The 16,974-nt window shown below is 39.0% G+C and overlaps 1 protein-coding gene across 1 annotated transcript in view; it reads left to right on the forward strand.

Annotated features, from left to right (window-relative positions):
* NELL1 (neural EGFL like 1) overlaps nt 1-16,974 on the forward strand; it is an 891,542-nt gene that overhangs the window by 822,518 nt on the left and 52,050 nt on the right.

The following is a 16,974-nucleotide window of genomic DNA, read 5'->3' on the forward strand; positions in this document are numbered from 1 at the left end:
AAGGCTGTAATCCAGGTGCCTTCGATCCCAAATCTTCTTTCTGCTTTTAGTATGTTAACACTGTAGAGCTGTCTGGAAAGGAGGAGACCTGTGATGAGCCACAGACAAGGAGCTGTTAAGCAGAGCAGCTACAGGTAAATGAGACAAAGCAAAGAGAGAATGAGGGAGTATAACTGAGACCCAGACAGCATTGCTATATTCTGTCCGAATCAAGAGCATTGGGGAATTGCTTTATCCAAAGGACTCAAGGGCTGTGTCTTTGGGCCCTCCTGCTAGACCAGGGGCAGGATGTCAAGGTGGCAGGTTCTTGACAGGTAATCTGATAGCATCTTAGCCTTAACAATAGTATCACCTGGCTATCCACTGATGCATTACCTTCCCTGCATTTTTGATGATATGAATCCAGAGTAGAAAAGGAAAGGAAGGCGTGGGGAATAAAGGGTATGAGAAACGGTGGTAAGTAGATGTTTAACTAATTATATTTGTTCTTTCATTCATTCATTCATCCCCCGCTGCTCGAAAGTAATTAGTATATACAAAGAACACACATTCAGTAGGGTTATTAAAATAAAAATATTTGAAAAATACAGAAAATATACTAACCATGAGAGTTAACAAAGACGTTTATGAATATCCTGACAGGCACAGCAAAAAGGAAAGCATGATTATATGAACTGGTCTAATCTGAAAGGAGTTCGCATAAAAAGTCTTTAAGCAAAAAGGCTCAAATGTGCTTTTTCTCTGTTCCAGAGCAGAGATATGCCAGGGTGGTGAAAGCATCTTTGTGGACCAGAGTATTTCAAGCTAAGAAAGTTTCAGAGACAGAGGCATACACACCAATCTCAGAACAGTCATTGGATTTTCTCTTTGCCAAACAATAATACCCACCCATGCATAAAGTATTTTCATTGAAACAGCTCCTGCCCCAACCTTCCTTGATAATATTTAAATGATCTCTCATTAACTTCAAAATTGATATTTGTTGCCAAAGAACTTTAGGTTTGGTTTTCATCCAAGTAATGAACTATCTAAGAGACTTCCCAAAGGCAGACACCACCTGGCCATGTCGCTGTTTAAATAGCTTTATGCATCTAACTAGCAGTGGTGTGAAGTACATGGGGCTGTGGTCTGGGGACTCAGGGGAGCTCAGTTGCTTGGCACAAAATTGCCACCTTCAAATGGACAGAGAGACCAGGGACAGACACCACCTGGGTATGGAATGGATATGGAATAAGATTGGTATAGTCAGGACACAGGATGGAGAGGATAAGAACATTTCCCAACATCTAATAGAGGGGATATTCTGGGTTCCCCAGAAAGGGCCTTACAGTGGATATTAACACACAGTTGCAAATGTTAAATCAGGTGAGAAATGTGTCCCATCAGACCCTCTGCAAGTTTCCTGCTCCCCTTCAAATCCAGCCATGCATACATAAGCCTGGAGCGGTTTACCTGTAAGTTAAATTGGATATATTTGGGGGACTTCTCGAGGAAGGCAAATGTTCCTCCTCAGTTTTGGTGATAAACATTTCAAAAATATAATTTCACAAAATGATGTCAGAATAGCATTCATCGCACTAAGCTCAGGCGTGAACGCAAAGTCCATTGATCACCCTCTGCCTATCTGGGCTGACACAACAGGCCTATGTGATATTATCCACTTCAGCTCTGGAACTGAAACAAGACATCTCAGGGAATTATTCTAACAGACCTCAAACTAACGACAGGGTCTATCCTCTAAGCCACCCCTGGCCCTGATTAGTATCTTTTCAGTGACAAACACCTTCCTAATGGAAGCTGTGACCAGCCATGGAACAGATAAAACAACTTGGAGCCATGCTTGAAGCAATGCACAGTGCATGGAGAGCCAGGGACCTCAATTCTAATCCAAGTGAAGATCACCTGGGTGATAATGAAGAGGAGAAAAACTAGAAAACTATTGAAAAAACAACTCTCCACAAGGATTGCCATGTTATACTTATTATATCCACAAAAATAAGCCTGCTGTTGTCTTAGCACTAAGTTAGGTGATACGAAGTGTCCAGAGAATTCACCCCTAGGGACTTTAAAACACCAAGCTGGAGACAAAAATCAACATACGTGAAACAACCAATAGCATTCTGATACAGGTTATAATCTTATAATTAACTGTAAAATTATAGGGTCAACACTGTATGTAGGTAATTAGGGAGGAGAGTGCTTAGAGAGGATCAAAGAACAGTCATACCAGATTGCACGGGGGTGATTAGACTTGAAGGATGGAAGGGTTTATGTGGTTTATAGATATAAAAATAAAAAGTAAATATTAATAATAGGGAAGATTGATTACTTCATGTTCTAGTCACTCTTCTAAAAACTTCACATTTTCTAACTCATTTTATCCTCAAAACAGCTTCATCGGGTGGGAATTTTGATAGTCTCTACTTTATGGACAAAGAAACTGAGGCACATAGATGTTCCATAAATTGCCCATGGTCATCCAGCTATTAACTGGTAGATTTCTTCTTCCAGAAAGGGTTAATCAACGTCCTTTCTAGGAACTGTGTGCATGTTTAATATTTTTGAAATATTAAGCAACAGGAATATTACTTTCTTTATTGCCCATTAAAATCTTGCTGCAAAAAATGGTACTATAAAAGCCACATTTTTATTTATTGAATGCCAACTGTGTGTCATTTCACTTTCAAAAACCCCTTGTAGGTAGCAAATGAGGAGAAACACGTCAAGCAGCGCAGCCATGTGTGAAAGAGCCCGTGTTCTTTCTACTCCCCCAATGGCCTCTGTCAATTGTATATTAATTGTAGATAATTTACAAAAGGATTAAATTAAGGTGTGAGTAGTGATCATTATTCAGATAATTGCCTCATTTTCTACTTCACTGTGTGCTTATAGATACATACCTGGTATTACGTCCATAATTTTTAAATTTAGTTTATCTTACATGTGTGTACAGAAGGAACTAAGGTTTTACTCCATACCAATGTATTCTGGGGGGTCATCACATATCTGAACAAAAGAGAGAGATCTAGGATGATGGCCATCTAAGAGGTCACCTGAGTATAAACAATCGTCAGTGTGTTCCCCTTCTGAGAGGTTGCCTCAAGGCTATGGGAACTTCTAATATTGCTACATGGTATCAGGTCACAGTCATGAAGATCCAGAGCTTATGAGTCAGAAAGACAGGCATACCTGAAGCGCTGCAGCTGGCTCGCACTCCGCTCAGCTGCTGAGGTGTGGCTGTTTGCTATCTCCTGTCCCCAGCTACATTGAACTAAAAAGCACAGCTCTGCTTCGCAGGCCTATACTTTTGACTGGAGCCCGGTTTCTGCCTGGCAAAAGAGAGCAAGAACAAAGTGATTGTGACTAATTGAAGCTTTTCCTTTTCCCTGTAGTTGACATCAGTGGTTAAGACCAGACTGGGGTGATGCCTCCAACAGAGCATTTATCAAAGTCTGGATCTTAGGGCACTAATGCTGGGATATTTTGCAGCAAAGGCTTTACTAGTAAATACATCTGGGAAATTCTAAATAGAGTTGAGGTGGTTTATCAACTGCAGGACTTTTCAGAGCCTTTATATTGAGAGTGTCCAGAATTTATTTGGCTTTAAACCCTTTTTTTCCTCCTAGGCATCCTATGGATTTGGCACTTCGTAGAATATGCTAACTGAAAGCTCAGCTGAAAAAATGAATATAGCCTACTCTAACAATTTTTAGAAAACCTTATTTGTTCAGTATCATTGAATAGTGTGCTGTTCAAAAGAGGGTTTTTGTTTTTTTGTTTTTTCAGTTCTGCAACAAAATGTTTTTGGGCATAATACTTGTCCTTTAAGTACCAGCAATTTTTTATATTATTATTTAATTTTGCTATAAGAAAATCATTTGAATATATGACCTTTTGTCTCTTGCATTCTTTTTTTCCTGTGATCATTAAAAATGTAAATCACTCAACTCTACTGTCCTGTACTGAGTGATCTTCTAAAGGCTTATTGGGGCATAGCTGTTTTGTCCCTAAGCTGAATGGTCCCAGTCCTTATGTTTTTGACAAACATATTTCTTCTTTGAATAAGTATTTATCTCCTTCATGTATTACCAGCCTAACCTGTAATTTTTTAAATGATACCAAGAAGATTGCTTTCCTTTCCACTGTGGTAAATGAAGACTTGGTAATTTGATGTCTCAGGCCACAATAACTCAGAAGGAGTAATTAGAAGCCAGTTGCCTCTTTAGGCTCTGGGGATGTAAAGAGGGGTGATGCAGGTCTCTGGGGTGCTCCATGACAATTCTACTTTGCATGAATCAGCCCAGTGGGAGTTCTGAGAAAAGGAAGCAAGTCAGATGGCAGCTGTGAGGAAGGCTGTATTGGAGATGGGGGGGGGGTGGGGTCGTGCAGTGGCTCATACAGAAGGAGTAACAGTTGTATGATATACAAAGAAAAAGTGATATTTTTCCCTAAAATAAGTACTTTTCAATGCAATTATGGTTTTCTTTAAGGTCTTCTCTTTGAATATGAACTTGGCATTTTTACAAAGATCAGGCAACAACAGAAGCACTTTGATTTCCTCCTACACAGGATCTTGAAGCTAACACCATGCAAAATCTTCTTCATGAGTTTTAAATGACTTTCTTTTCCTTTCTTCCTGAGGAGTTAGTCCCACATGAGTGACACTAGAATGACAGGGGGGTATTCCTAAAAATAGTTTCTTAACATTACTTCCTGTGAACTCAGTTTCATGTAGCTTAGGGCAGAGGTTCTAAAAGTGTGATCCTCAGACCAGCAGGATCTTCATCACTTAGGAAGCTGTTAGAAATGAAAATTCTCCACCCGCTCCCCGACCTACTGAATCAGCAAGTCTGGGAGTGGACCGGTGATCTGTTTTATAATGCTCCCCCGTTAGTTGATTCTGATGCCCACTCATCTTTGAAAACCAGTTTGGTTTTTTGTTTCATTGAAAGGCTTCAGAGGGATCCATGAATGCCCTGAATCTGTATGCGAGTGTGTGTATATGTGTGTACATGCATCTTTTGGAGGAAGCAGAACCATATTTTTCACTCGGATCTCAGAATGACACTAACTCCAGCAAGGTAAAAACCACTGCTTAAACATCAGGATCCAGCACTTGAGGGTCTCTTGCTGAAATTATTTGACCTGAAAGCCACACACATTATGTTTGCTTACAAGCCATTGGCTAGAAATAGCTGTACAGCCCAGTCTGAATGCATGAGTTCAGGGAAATATAATTCTCTGTGTGTTCAGAAGTAGTAAACCCTAAGTCTCTATCACATTTCCATACAATAAAAACCATTTATCATAGATAACAGATAGATAGACAGACAGACTGATGAGAAATTGACTAACTCCTCTTAGGGTTGGGGCATGTGGGGATGGCAATGTATACGGGAATTTTTCACAGAAAATATGATATTTTTCACAGGGTCTATAGGATGAGAAGGAAGTTTTCCAGACAAAGTAGATATTAAGTATTCCAGGCAGGAATAGTAGTCTGATTGGAGACAGAATCATGGAAGAGATCTAATTATGTTCAAAGGATGGTGAGATTTCCATTGTGGATGAAGTACATGATATATATGGTCATGTTATGGGTGAGGAATGGCAAGAAAGGAGCCCTGGAAATAAAAGGTAGAGACTAGATTATGAAGGGTCTTGTGTTCTAAGCTAAGGAGTTGAAAGTTTTGAATTATTTCATAAATATTAGTGTCTCTAAAGGTTGTTGAAACATCTATTTTGTTGCGACAACCCTGATACTTTTTAAGTAGCTATTTTTAATATAAAAGATAGCTATGTAAATAGAATAGTGTTTCCCACAAAGTTTCAGACCCTCTATCAGACGTGCATCATTGTGATCTCCTACATCTGTGCAATTTTGCTTCTCCTGTTCCTTTTGCTTAGAACGTCTTTCTTCTGAAAAAAGTGAGGCCATCAGAATTAGATGGCTTTTGATCATGATTATTATCAAGCAACTCCTGTGTGCTAACATTCTGGCCTGTAGTTCTCACAACAACTCTTCAGTTTCGGTATGATTCCTCATTTTACAGAAAGAGACAATGAAGAACAGAGAGGTCTGTTCTCTGCCATACAGTGAGTAAAATTTCTCAGCTGAGAAGTTGATATGACTTACTAAAGCAGTTAGTTTAGGGATACATATGAGTAAAATATTGATTCAAATTCAATTTTCTGCCAATTCCTAGAAATATTACCTTGTAGCAGCTCAAACTGGGTCATTTTCCTGCTAAAAAGCCCTTGAGATAGTGAGAGAATGGTGTGATCTATTAATCTAGTCTCTCTTTGAAGAGGCCGAGGCAGGGAAAACAGGAAGGTGCTACTGTAATAGCCCAAGCAGTAGAGATGGAGAGGGCTGAGTAAGCTACACTATGGGGTGGATGGTGAGCATTCTGTGTGCTTCAATTAATTGTAATTTTTTTTAAAGAGGGACCTTGCCTTCGTTGTTTTGGTATTACCTTTTACATATAGTGAGCATCAGTTCATATTTGGAGGGTCTATGTCTTGGCTGCTGTGTTGGAGATTTACCATTTGGTCTTTGCAGAAAGTTTGTTTTCTACAGACTTGGGAGCCTGCCATCATGTGATGATGTGGGACAAGCCTGACCTGAAGTAAAGATGCCTCTGTTTGTGTCCTAACTCAGAAACTTACTAGCTGTAAGCCCTGAGCATGTTCCCGAATTTCTTATACTGGGGTACAGGTATTGCTGAAAGGGTACCCAGAGCTAGATGAGGAGTCTTGCTTTGCTCAATGGTTTGAGGGGAAAATGATCTTTCTATCATAATCCTGACTAAATGGCTGGATTGAAAAACTAGCAGGAAAAATAGTTTTTAAAATAGAAAATATGAAACCTCAAATACATTTCAGACCCACGGTTTCCCTTTTATGTATGTCCAGGATTCAGAAAAGTGAGCGTTCACTCTTTCCTACCATAGAGATAAACTCGGTAGAAATGTTTGAGAAGCAATGATCATTTGACCCTCTGCTTGGTTCTTTTAATGGGAGAACACGGTAATGCTAACATTCTAAGAAGTTTTTTTGAAAGGACAAAGTAGATCATGATTTGAAAGGATTTTGAAAACCCTAAGGAGTACAGTGTATACGAGTATAATAAATTGTTATTATACATAATAAAAAGATAGAAATCTGTTTCATAAAGACATGTCAACATGACTCAATGAGTCAAGGCTGGGATATCAAAGCATCCGCAGTTTCCTAAAAAGATACATGTAAAGAATTATCCACTGTTTGCCTGCTCCATTAAAATTTTACCGTCCCAGGAGCAGGAATTTTGTCTGTTTTGTTTGCAATAGTATTCCCAATGCCTAGAACAGTGTGTAGCATATCATATGTGCTCAATAACTATTTGTTGAATAACTGAATTAATAAAAGGACTCTCAAAGCAATCATTTCTATTATTAATGAGGACACTGACCCTAACTGCTGCTTACTCTGAGGAGCTGAGCTGGACCACAAATGAACTGCAGGAATTCCTTTTGTTTATATTCGAGCAGCTTGAGTCATGTCAAAGATAAATAAAATCAGACTCCAAGTGGTAAGGACAGATTTTAATCAGCAGTAAGCTACTGCAATAGAGAAGAGGGTCCAGTGCGAATTGAATGCAACTTAGATTTGTGCAGAGGTGACTGGGCATTCTAAAAGGAAAATGCGGGAGTTGGAAAGAGGAAAGTGGGGGCTTGAGTAGAAATAAGGAAGTGGAAATTTACAAAAAGCAGGAAAAGGTGTTGGTCCATATGAATCCCATCTGGGTTTGTTAACCAGCTGTTACTGAAGTTAGGTTTCTACTCTCCTACAGAGACTGGGAGGGGTGATGGGGGCCTATCTTCATTCAGGTGTTAGCTGGAACAGCAGAATATTCTTCTGCAACCTTGAGCTTTCCCATGCAGGATCCTAAAGGGACTGGAGCCATTACTTAATTGATGCTGCCTTGAGCTGCTGGAAACTATGCTAGTGTTTGTTAATTTTTCTCATGTTGGGTGGACAAAATTATTTGTGCTAAGAGTCTGCAGGGTTTATAGGCCCAGGTTGAGGCCTGGTCAAGAAAAGGGCTCAGAGAAGCCTGACTAGAGTTTGCTCAGGGAGAGAATTTTAATCTATGGGCTCCTTTGCTTTTCACTAGAAACAAACTTAGTTTGGGCTCTTATGGTTTTAGCTCCTGTAAGGTAAAAAACACAGAACGACAAATTCAAAATAAACAGAAAGTCTAGGGCAGAGTGGGTTCAAGTTGCCTACTCTTTGCCTCATTTTTCCTTTGACTCTCACAAAAGCCTTCTAGGTCTTTCCAGAGACTGTCCCTTCTAAAACAGGAGGCAGCCCCAAGTCTATTTTTACCAAATCAGTTCATTAAGAGAAGAAATATGAAGAGAGAAAGAAGATGAAAGAGAAGGAATCATCCAAGAAAAGACACCGTGAGATCACATTAAGATTTATTTATAGCATGTTAGTCTTCTCTGTAGATGCTGCCCTTCTTGGCATGGTGACCCAGATCTTTGTCCTAGATCAATGTCCTAACTTGCCTTCTGCTGGGACAAAGCTTTTGGAAAAGCTTTGACCCCTTCCTAGAAATCAGGGACCATAATAAAGAGAGTGGTAAAAAGAGATAATAACTAAGAGACATGGACAGTCTTTGAATTCTTAGGGTCTGTAACCTGAATCTCGTGTTATTTAGATTGAGACCTGGTTTTGAACTGTACCACTGACAATGGCGTTTGACCTTTGATTTCTATGTAAGCTGCAGGATGCTTCTAGTAGTAAATGAAATTAGTTTGTAACCTCTATGTGCCTACAGCCTTTCCTTGGCATAGAAGAGAAGAAGTTATTTCTCATCTGTCAACTTGCTTGAGAGAATGATTTGTTAAAATAGAGAGTTAGTTTTGGTTTTCACTTGGCTGGATTCCCCATCCATATTTGTCACTAAGGGTAACATTGCCAGGCTTCAATGAAACAGAAAAACCATGCCGTTCCCTTCATTACTTTCTCTCTTCAGCACCTGCTTGCAAATACTCATTAAGAGAGACTAGGGATATTTCAATAAACAGTAAATGTCCAAGAAAATGGTTTAATTCTAAGAAATCTCTTTGTTATCCTGAAACTGTGTTCTTCCATTCATTTCCATCCGGTTCTCCATTTGTCACCAGTCATATTGTAACACTGGAATTACAAGCTCAGTCCTGCAAAGGTGAAAAGTAATCATATAAAGATGAAAATGGACAAGACCATAGAAAGTATTTTATATAAACCGTATATTTTATTAAAGAGAAAACTGAGGCCCCCAAAGGACAAGGGTTGATCCATCAGATTCAAATTTAACACCTGTTTATGCATGTCTAAGTAGACGAAAGGCACTGTAAAAGGTGCTGTGGGAAACACAAAGATAAATAAGACCACAATATTACTTCTGAATGAATAACGAAGATAGAAAAGTACATTCCCAGCTAAGCATACAAGGTAACATAAAGGACATATAGGTAACATAAAACCGAAGAGCAGATTCCACAGTAGGAACTCCGGCCAGAAGAGCCAGATGCGAGGCCTCTGCACGTGGCCCGCTGTGAGCGGGTGAAACCCAACTAAGCACAAAGGAAAAAAAAAGCCATCGCAGAGCTGTGACTATTTTCAAGGCTACTGTTTTTCTCTGTGGAACACTGAGAATCCTAAAGATGCCACCAGAAAACTACTAGAGCTAATCAATGAATTTGTAAAGTAGCAGGATACAAAATTAATGCACAGAAATCTCTGGCATTCTTATACACAAATGCCAGATTTTTCTCTTCAGAAAAATCTGAAAGAGAAATTAAGGAAACACTCCCACTTACCACTGCAACAAAAAGAATAAAATACCTAGGAATAAACCTACCTAAGAAGACAAAGGACCTGTATGCAGAAGACTGTAAGACACTGATGAAAGAAATTAAAGATGATACAGACAGATGGAGAGATATACCATGTTCTTGGATTGGAAGAATCAACATTGTGAAAAATGACTATACTACCCAAAGCAATCCCTATCAAACTACCAATGGCATTTTTCACAGAGCTAGAACAAAAAATTTCACCATTTGTATGGAAACACAAAAGACCCCGAATAGCCAAAGCAATCTTGAGAAAGAAAAACGGAGCTGGAGGAATCAGGCTCCCTGACTTCAGACGATACTACAAAGCTACAGTCATCAAACAGTACGGTACCGGCACAAAAACAGAACTATAGATCAATGGAACAGGATAGAAAGCCCAGAGATAAACCCACGACACATGGTCACCTTATCTTGGTAAAGGAGGCAAGAATATACAATGGAGAAAACACAGCTTCTTCAATAAGTGGTGCTGGGAAAACTGGACAGGTACATGAAAAGAATGAAATTAGAACACTCCCTAACACCATACACAAAAATAAACTAAAAATGGATTAAAGACCTAAATGTAAGGCCAGACACCATCAAACTCTTAGAGGAAAACATAGGCAGAACACTCTATGACATAAATCACAGCAAGATCCTTTTTGACCCACCTCCTAGAGAAATGGAAATAAAAACAAAAATAAACAAATGGGACCTAATGAAACTTCAAAGCTTTTGCACAGCAAAGGAAACCATAAACAAGACCAAAAGACAACCCTCAGAATGGGATAAAATATTTGCAAATGAAGCAACTGACAAAGGATTAGTCTCCAAAATTTACAAGCAGCTCATGCAGCTCAATATCATAAAAACGAACAGCCCATTCCAAAAATGTGCAGAAGACCTAAATAGACATTTCTCCAAAGAAGATATACAGATTTTCAACAAACACATGAAAGGATGCTCAGCTAATCATTAGAGAAATGCAAATCAAAACTACAATGAGGTATCACCTCACACCAGTCAGAATGGCCATCATCAAGAGATCTACAAACAGTAAATGCTGGACAGGGTGTGGAGAAAAAGAAACCCTCTTGCACTGTTGGTGGGAATGTAAATTGATACAGCTACTATGGAGAACAGTATGGAGGTTCCTTAGAAAACTAAAAATAGAACTACCATATGACCCAGCAATCCGCACTACTGGGCATATACCCTGAGAAAACCATAATCCAAAAAGAGTCATGTACCAAAATGTTCATTGCAGCTCTATTTACAATAGCCAGGACATGGAAGCGACTTAAATGTCCATCGACAGATGAAAGGATAAAGAAGATGTGGCACATATATACAATGGAATATTTCCCAGCCATAAAAAGAAACGAAATTGAGTTATTTGTCGTGAGGTAGATGGACCTAGAGTCTGTCATACAGAGTGAAGTAAGTCAGAAAGAGAAAAACAAATACTGTATGCTAACACAGATATATGGAATCTAAAAAGAAAAAAGAAAAAATTATTCTCAAGAACGTAGGGGCAGGACAGGAATAAAGACTGAGATGTAGACAATGGACTTGAGGACAGTGGGAGGGGGAAGGGTAAGCTGAGACGAAGTGAGAGAGTGGCATGGACATATATACACTACCAAATGTTAAATAGATAGCTAGTGGGAAGCAGCTGCCTAGCACAGGGAGATCAGCTCGGTGCTTTGTGACCACTTAGAGGGGTGGGATAGGGAGGGTGGAAGGGAGACACAAGAGGGAGGGGATACGGGTATATATGTATACATACAGCTGATTCACTTTGTTATATACCAGCAACTAACACAACAATGTAAAGCAATTATACTCCAATAAAAATGTTGAGAAAAAAAAAGAAAGAAAACTGAAGGGCCGGAGTGTTGTTCTTTTCAGTTGAGGGTGAAATTTTGTTAAAGAGATTAAGCAGTAAAATGAATGTAACAATAGATGTGTAATGCATAGCCCGGCGTTAGGCATTTGTAAAAACATCTCTGTTGTACTCTGTGAGATGCAGATGCAGCTATAACACAACCTACCCTCCTACCCATAAGCAGATATGTAAAAACATATATATCTAAGTTTGCTGGCGTCAATACTGTAGCTTCTCCGTGCAGTAAAATTTCCTTTGGATAGTATTTCAATATTTATAGATTTTTTATTCTCTGCACGGTTCAGAATTGTACTGATTTTAAACAGATGTAATCACTAGTTAAAGAAGCATGACTTGTTCATGGCAAAAGCAAGCCAACTTTGTTAATTTAGGAGGCTGCTCTGCCTGTATTCTACTCTTGTTTTCATACCTAGAAGGAACTGTTTTCTTCATCTGCACTAAAACACCTTAATTTGTACAGCCTAGAAAAAAATGTAGTCAGTGACCAAGGCAAGTTTGTAAAGTGTCAGTAAACTATATTCGTTTGGTATTAGTCACTTAATACACCGGATTTACCAATTAGGGCTCAGAGAGAACTTGGAGTGTTAGCATTTCTGGATTTGGCTGGCCGAAGTACAGATCAAATCTATGAGAATTTGTGTGAGAGTTCAGAATTCAAGTGGAAATCCCTCAGTAAACAGATGAAGGTGTGGGTTGGCTTCATAATAAGAGCTCAGGTATATTCTGAAGAGAGAGTGCAATGGAATTCATAAGCTGAGATGAAATCCAGGAGAGAAAAAAATAAAGAAACAAGAACAATAACAACAGCTAATCATTTTTGAACAATTACTCTATGATAAGCATTGTATTATGTGCTTACTCAAATTACCAGATTATCCCAGGGCATGTTTTTTTATCCACAATTTCAAATGATAGGACTAAGGCTTAGAGATGTTAGGTAAATTTTCCAGATGTTGGGTAAATAAGTTGCAGGGGTAGGACTGGAGTGCAGTTGACTTATTTGCTCCATTTGCCTAGAACTTTCCCAGTTTTATCACTGAAAGTCACCTATCTCAGGGACCCCCCTCAGTCCCAGGGAAACTGGGACAACGGGCCATGTTAACTTGTACGCACAGCTGCTGAATTCCAAGGCTTAAGCTTTAAATTGGTATCTTATGCTGCTTTCATTGAGGAGAAAGAGAACTGATGACCAGAGATGGCACCTTGGAAAATGTCAATAACTTTAAAAATGGGAGAAGACTCTAAGGTCCTTACTTAAAGGGCTGTATCCTTTACCCATTTTATCCCCAGTCTTTAGCACTATGTTTAAGACAGAGTGGATGCTCAATAAATATGTGTAATTAGTTAAGTGATTGATGATTGATTATTAGTGATTGGATGAATGAAGAGGTAAGAGGATAAATAAGGCAACATCATATCCCACAAGGATCAAGTAGAGAGCTCTTAGACTGAAATAAAATAACAATATTTACATGAAGGGTAATGCTTTTGCAAACTAATGATCATGAGAACCTTTAGGATTTAGGCTTTGAAAAGAGAGTCACGTGGAAGCTTGCAAATATTTAGGAGAGGACAAAGATGCATAAATGGAGGGAGCTGCTGGTTGTAGGCCCTAGGACGTAAGACCTCGATTTAAGGAAGAGATAAGGAAAGAGTGAGCTGAGACAAAGTGTTCCTTTCTTTTGCTCAGAGAGTCTGCTCAGTTAAAGGAGAAGACCCATTGGAGAAAAACACAATTACACACTGAGCAGTAAAGAAACACCACAAGGACACATTTCTTCCTAACTCAAGAAAGGCTGGAAGCTGGAACTATAAAGACTGAAGCGTTAACGCTGGAGGGACATTGGAACTTCTTCCTAAGAGACATCACGATAGCATCTCAAATAGACAAAACTATAGCTCACTGATCTCTTCTTTCAGTCTTTACCTTTCAGGCTGAACACCTCATGTTTCATTCAGTTGAGATGAGTTTGAGCCCTTCACTATGCTGGTGGACCTCTTCTGATGTGTCCTAAGTATGTCAGCCCCACTCTTAATAGTCTGTGCTCTAAAGGGAACGTGATACCAAAGTGTGATGTGACTGGCACACATAGAGCATGGCTGTCACCTCTCTTGTTCTGGGCCTGAAACTTCCTATGCTTAAAATCTCATTAACCTTGTATTTTGCAAGCCATCTCAGGCCTCAGATTTTCTCTACTTGTTTCTTTCACTTATTTTGCTGATGTGCAGTATGTATATTTTCCCCTGCAGTTTTCTCTCTGCCACTGTGAGAGAAGCAATGCTGCTTTAGCTATGGGAGTGGCATCTGTGCTCTATCTTGTCTATCATTAATAAACCCCCAAGCTCTGTTCTCATTTCCAAGCTGCTAATGTCTGGTAATGATTTCCAAGTCAGAACACACACAGCTGGATATTCAAACCCCAGGTTAAATTTTGTTTTCTGACATATCACCTGTCTGGAGTTTGAAAGTAAGTCTAGATGTGTTGCAGAAGTTATTCAAGGAAGAAGATGGGGTAATGAAAAAGATCATTCCTTTGACCTAACTGCTACCAAACCATTGGAAAAAATTGTTTCCCTTGATCTCTGAAATCAACTTGTAGAAGGTTCAGCTCCTGAGGCAGGTACCATTACAGTTGTTATGCTATTAAAAGTTCTGCAGAGGCTTTTTTTCTTGAAGACTAGGAAAATTGTTTGGAGCTAGGTTGGGACTGGTTTGATTGCTGTTGATATAAACATCTCTGAATTGTATTTTTTTTTACATGTGCAACTAACCTAAGAACTTCAAATTAAAGAACAAAGCAGATCATCTAGGCACAACTAGATTTTTTTTAGGCAAAATTGAGTACAATAATAATAGTTCTCAGAAATTGTGAAAATGTCAGTGCAAGAAAATTAGTTCTAATGTAAGCCTAGCTGTGGGATTTTATTGAAAATGTTCTCATCCTAGCATGGGGCATTTAAATAATGAATTTACAAGGAGAAACACAAGGAAATCACAGAGAGCCATTACTTACAATGAGAAAAAACAAGTACACTTTAATGGTTATAGATTTGAGTATGGAATATTTTGCCTGATTTTTGTTTCATTGCCTCTTTGTCATTGGAGGCCTGTCTGATGATTTGGGTAAGTATCACGGGTGAATGTCTTTGTGTTTGCTCAGCAGAGAACAACAGTTGCAATATGTAAATAGGGTGCCTCTTCCCTTTGGATGCCTTGGGATATGTATAATAGATTAAGCTGGCTTTGTGCAGAGCAAACAGGTCTGTATTACCAAGAATATGAATAATGTCAGTTTCCATAATTGCTAACATCTGGCTTTCCATAAATCTGTTAAATTGTATGGAAGCAGAATTAGATTTCTGCGTCATAAGTAAAGCAATTACATGGAATTCTGTAGGCAATACGGTCCTGTATTCAACTGTGAAATCTTTTCATTCTGGAGCAGCAAAAGCAAATCCAGGTTTTGAACCCCGTTTTTATTGTGCACCCCAAGTGTATTCATCTTTTTGCTCAGGTTTCTTAATTTATGAGAGGAAAACACTGCCAATGTTTGTAACTTTGTAAATGCAAAATAAACAAATGTTAAAATAGCATATTATAGCTGGGCATTAATTGACAATTTAGAGGTTATTTTAGAGGAGACCATAAATTAAAGATCCTTTTGTAGCCACTGGTTGTGGACCTGTTGAAATTAATCTTCCAGATAATTCCTGGGGTGATTTGTTGATGAGTCTTTCCCTGCCCTTGTCCCCTTAAGCATTTGACAGGAAAATGGGATGTGGAGGGAGGAGGAAAGGTGGCCTTCCTATTTCAGTGTGGTTACTACTGAAACCACACTGAATTTGTTGTACTTTGAACTAGACCCAAGAGCTTTTCCTGATGAAAAGTCAACAATAAAATGTGTTCCCTGAAGGGAAGGGTTGCGGTTGTGTCTTATGCTTATTGAACACCCCAAAGACCAAATTTTGGCAAAGTAGGCTTTATAGTAGTATTGGTCTGTAAAATTCCTGGATTTAAGTAAGTTAAATAAATACATTGCACATCCACAGTATATTTTGTTGTACTTGGTACTGAGAAGAGAAAAAGGAAAAAGATTTAGTCCCTGCCCTCAATGAGCTCACCATCTCTCTATGAGCCATGGATAAATTAAACATGGAGCTCCCAAGAGATGAATGCAAGGATAGCGTGGTGTGTGTGCAAGGTACAGAGAAAGCAAAAGGTCAATAGTGACTGTCTTGCAGAATGAGGGATGGTGATGCTTGGTCTTGATCTTGAAGAATGCATGGGAGTGAAGATAGCACAGGAAGGGAAATGCTTACCTTATCAATTAATGTATACTCCACCCGTTCCATAGGGGCTAAGAAACAGAGATGGGTGGGGGGAGTACTCCCATAATTAGAAAAGGCATGTTCCAAGGCACAGGCAGAGGAAACACCATGGTCTGTTTGTAGGTCACCCATTGCTTTTGAAGAGAAAGGGGAAGAGACAGAAGGTTAAAAACTGAAGTACTAAATCGGGGCTTATATGTATGCCAGGAGATTGAACTTTCTATTATAAGCATCAGAGAACCACAGAGAAGTGGCAGGCAGAGGAATGACACGGACAGGTTTGATTTTTAGAACACCACTACCCTATAGAGGGTATTTAGAGCAATGATTCTCCTCTGGCTGAACAGAGCCCAGATGTCTGGATCCTAATTTATGTCAATTAAATCCAGTTCGTGGTGGTAAGCCTGGGCTCCAGTACTTTTAAAAGACTCGCCAAATATTTCTATTTTGCCCACAATCTCCAAATATTTCCGTTGTGCCCACAATCAAAAAAATCACTGAATTAGAGTGAGAAGTGTCTGGAGTCAGTTGAGACCAGATAGGAGACTAATGCAATAGTCCTGGTGATAAGGATGAAAATCTGAACTGAGTTCAAAGAAATCTGAATGTTATTTTTATGATTATATATGTGATGAGCCACCTAGCTAGCTATCATCAAGTTACTCTCTATCTGTATCTCCTAGAGATACAAACTAGATTATAAATGTGATGAGAGAAGTATAAGACAATGTTTTGTTACTTTCAGCAAAAATTGAGGAGTGAGAATAGTGCAAACATACCACTTTAGTATTGTTCCAAGATAGCATATACCTAAACATTAAGCCATGTACCACCAACTATCATTGCAATGAGTGTTCAGAG

This window comes from Phocoena sinus, chromosome 8, assembly GCF_008692025.1.
Source record: "Phocoena sinus isolate mPhoSin1 chromosome 8, mPhoSin1.pri, whole genome shotgun sequence".
Taxonomy (NCBI): Eukaryota; Metazoa; Chordata; class Mammalia; order Artiodactyla; family Phocoenidae; genus Phocoena; species Phocoena sinus.